Raw genomic sequence first — 4076 nt, 5'->3', positions numbered from 1 at the left:
CAGTGCTGTGTGATCAAAACAGTGAAGGGGAGGGTAGGGACTAAATCAAAATAGAGTTGGAGGGAGAAATAATGCACTCCACTCCCTGCGGCGCCCACCTCTCCCTGAACAACTCCAGGGTGTTGGTCAACATCGCATGCTCCCTCTTTGCTTCTATACTCAATCCCTCTTGTTATGATGGCCAGCATGCTATTAGCCTTCTTCACTACCTGCTGTATCTGCATGCTTACCTTCATTGACTGGTGTACAAGAACACCCAGATCTCTTTGTACTGCCCCTTTACCTAAATTGATTCCATTTAGGTAGTAATCTGCCTTCCTGTTCTTGCCACCAAAGTGGATAACCATACATTTATTCACATTAAACTGCATTTGCCATGCATCTGACCACTCACCTAACCTGTCCAGGTCACCCTGTAATCTCCTAACATCCTCCTCACATTTCACCCTACCACCCAGCTTAGTATCCTCAGCAAATTTGCTAATGTTATTGCTAATACCGTCTTCTATATCATTAATATATATTGTAAAAAGCTGCGGTCCCTGCACTCTGCCTACGGTACCCCACTGGTCACTGCCTGCCATTCCGAAATGGAGCCGTTTATCACTACTCTTTGTTTCCTGTCAGCCAACCAACTTTCAATCCAAGTTAGTACTTTGCCCCCAATACCATGTGCCCTAATTTTGCTCACTAACCTCCAAGTGGGACTTTATCAAAAGCTTTCTGAAAATCCAGGTACACTACATCTACTGGATCTCCCTCATCCATCTTCAGAATTACATTCTCAAAAAATTCCAGAAGATTCATCAAGCATGATTTCCCCTTCATAAATCCATGCTGACTCTAACCTATCCTGTTACTTGTCCCCTTTTACTTTTACTAGGAATCATTTGTTAACAATGTGCATCAAATTAAAATCATAGGATCCATACATTATGGAAGCAGGCCATTCAGCATAATGTCGGTTCCACCATTCAGTTAAATTATGGCTAATTTGATAATCCTCAATCTGTTCTTTATTCCTTTTCCCCATAAACTTTGCGTCGTAGTAAAATTAGTAAAACTCAAATTTCGAAGCAAGTCAATCAAATTTATTAAATCAAAAGCTTTGGGAGGGACAGTGTGATTCTGACCTTAACTGCAGGACTTGACCACATCATCTGTTCCCAAACAACAGGTACAGCAGTTTTTAATAGTCCAGATGACGGTAGACGGTTTCTTGTGTCCTGTGCATGTGCACGCAGAGATCGCTGTTTCCGGGAGCAGCATACCACGCTATTGTGTTCTGTAAGTATTTCTTCTTTAGTTAATTTCTGTCTCCAGTTCCCCCTTGTGATCTGAGACATATGGGAGTGTGACAAACAGACCGTCTACATCCAGGAATCATCAGTGGGGCCAGAAAGGGGGGTGACCCCCAGGTGACTCAAAGTGGAGGCTAGCACTCGGCATAATTCTCGCTGTCAAAACTTTAAAACATGAGTTAAGGGCAGCCATAAGAACACAACAAGCGATGACAATAACACTGAACATGATGAAGGCATGCAAAAAGTATGAACCTCAATATCCGCCTTGTAGCCATCTTAGCCACCCCAGGGGATTATAATCATGGACCTGTTTCCCTTCCTGCTGGATCTTATCAGCCTCCAAGCGGATGTGACCCGCTCGATTAGTTATGTTGTCCGAGGCATCCAGAATGTACGTGCAGCACTCGGGGCCAATAACAGCACAGGTGCCACCTTGTGCCGCTAAGAAATAGTCAAGGGCCAAATGGTTCTGCAACTCGACAGTACGAGTGGCCATGACCTCAGCCGACACCTCGGAGATGGCTGTGCTAACAGCTGCAGTCTCATTGGCCAGCCTTTCCAAGGTTGAGGCCATATTGATCAGTTCCCTAGCAGCCTTAGTAATCCCATAGGCATGGAAGGCGATCATAAAGAATCGCACAATCTCAGTGATGGACCATTTGGATTGAAGTAGATGTAGGTTGGGATAAAGGCAGAGGGAACTGTAATGGAAAACAAAAGGCACCATATAGGCAAAGCCTTGAGACCACAGACAAAATAAGTCCCATTGTAAATCCTCGGGTAATCAGTCTGAATTGCAGTCCAAATGGTTTTAAACATTTTATCTGTAGTCACGTTGACAACGTTAAGGCTCAGAATACTTCCAGACAGAAACGATCAGTGTCCAGACGGGGTAAGGAGCAGGGAATGGGAACATTTGCTGGTTCCGGCATTCGACCCTGACATTTATAACAAATAATCCCCGTGGGCGTCCCTTCACCTGTGATGTTCGTGAGGAACAGAGCCAGGGGTGTATGCGAAACATTGTTGTGAGACTGGAACCCCAACTTTTATAGTTTTGTATATTATAATCTGCGGTCTTCCAGGTAACCTTATTATTGGCAACATAAATGGTCTGGTCAGGGCCTCGCATGAATGATTCGTGAGATTCTCTGTCAGACCTACCCCATCACCCCCCAATGGATAATTGTGAGGATAGGTCCTGGTCCAACCACCATTCCACCATTTCTGATTTATTAAATGGAATGGGTCTCAGGGGAATCCCCCCACTAGAGTGTGCAGGGATTTCGAGCACAGACCCACCATTTAGAGATATTATTTTGCTGCGCGTGCATATAGGACATGTATAGGTAAGTATTAACTTGTAACCTGTGCCTACTCCAGTGAACCGAAGTAGGCACAATTCCTTTGCTGCTCCCCCCCCCCCCCCCACAGTGGCAACTAGACAAAAAGCAAAGGCAAAAATACACAGAAATATCCCAGAGTTTTAAAATAGTCCAAAGACTATATCGCCCGCGCTCAACAGCCCACGCTCTTGGTCCGTTTACAACAACTGTTCACACACAAATGACATCAGTAGGCTGCGTGAGGAGCCAGTCTGAAAAGAAAGCAGAGGGTGAGGATTATATACAAATATACAAACCAGTGTCTGTATATTTCTTCAGTTGTGACCAGTATTTCCAGACCCCCTTCCCTTATGTGTCAATACAGGCACATTTGCCACCGCTAATGATAACCTAATAGGGACCATTCCACTTAGGGGAGAAGCCAGGTTTAGCGGGTGGAGTCTTAACCATAACCTTACCATTCGCTGATTGACCTCCAGACAATCCTCTAATTGTTTCTGTTCATCCCGCCCCCCCCCCCCCCCCCACCGTTTCTCCCTGACTGTTTTCTGCATCTCCTTCAGATAGGCGCTCAGTTCAAGCACATAGCGACGTAGTCTATCACGGAGAATGCCAACATGGTGATGGTCTCGGGCAGTTGCATTGCCCTACCTGACATCAACTCATAAGGGGTCGACCAATTGACCGGGTTGTGGTGAAGCGGAGTTGCATGGGTATAGCAGGTAGGACCTCAGTCCAACTTTTGTCAGAGGTCTGCGTGGCCTTAGCAAGGGCGGGTTTAAGAGTTCTGTTCATTTGCTCCACCATGCCAGAACTTTGTGAATGGTAGAGTTTGTGAGATTTCTGTTTAATGCCCATCAGCTGACATATGGTTTTTATAAATCTTCCAGTAAAATGGGTCCCCTGGTCAGAGTCGATCTGGGACAGCAACCCCCGTTTCCCCCCCCCACCTTGGAATCACCTACTCAGCTAAAATCCTTGCAACAGTGTTAGCTGAGCAGTTCCAGGTAAGGTAGGCCTGGACCCACCTAGTGAATTGGTCAATAATCACAAGGCAATACGTCTTCCTGTGGGATTTGAGAAGAGGTCCCATAAACTCTATCTGTAAATGCTCCCAGGACCCCTTTTGGTGCCCCATTCTAATTGTAATGGGCCTGCCTGGGTTGTGCTGGGCGCACGTCACAGAATGGTGACAGAATCGAGCTATATCTCTGCTCATGCCCTTCCACCACCATTCCTTCCAAATGCTGGTTCTCATAGCATTACACCCCACGTGGGAAATGCCATGGTGTAATTGTATAAGAGTATGTTGGATGCACATGGGGAAAGTGAGGACTGCAGATGCTGGAGATCAGAGCTGAAAAATGTATTGCTGGAAAAGCACAGCAGGTCAGGCAGCATCCAAGGAGCAGGAGAATCGACGTTT

At 46.0% G+C, this 4076-nt stretch overlaps 1 long non-coding RNA gene across 4 annotated transcripts in view; it reads left to right on the top strand.

The window, feature by feature from the left end:
- LOC122557992 overlaps positions 1-4076 on the top strand; it is a 53805-nt gene that overhangs the window by 31397 nt on the left and 18332 nt on the right. For 3 of the 4 annotated variants that reach the window (XR_006314037.1, XR_006314001.1, XR_006314013.1), the window contains exon 3: positions 1178-1287. This is a non-coding gene — a long non-coding RNA (uncharacterized LOC122557992). Of the gene's footprint in view, positions 1-1177; positions 1288-3213; positions 3373-4076 lie in introns of all 4 variants that reach the window. The other variant, XR_006314031.1, reaches the window with a different exon arrangement.

Source organism: Chiloscyllium plagiosum, chromosome 1 (assembly GCF_004010195.1).
Source record: "Chiloscyllium plagiosum isolate BGI_BamShark_2017 chromosome 1, ASM401019v2, whole genome shotgun sequence".
In the NCBI taxonomy this organism is placed as follows: domain Eukaryota; kingdom Metazoa; phylum Chordata; class Chondrichthyes; order Orectolobiformes; family Hemiscylliidae; genus Chiloscyllium; species Chiloscyllium plagiosum.
Note: the sequence above shows the minus strand (reverse complement) of the source record. Positions and strands in the feature narration are given on the sequence as shown.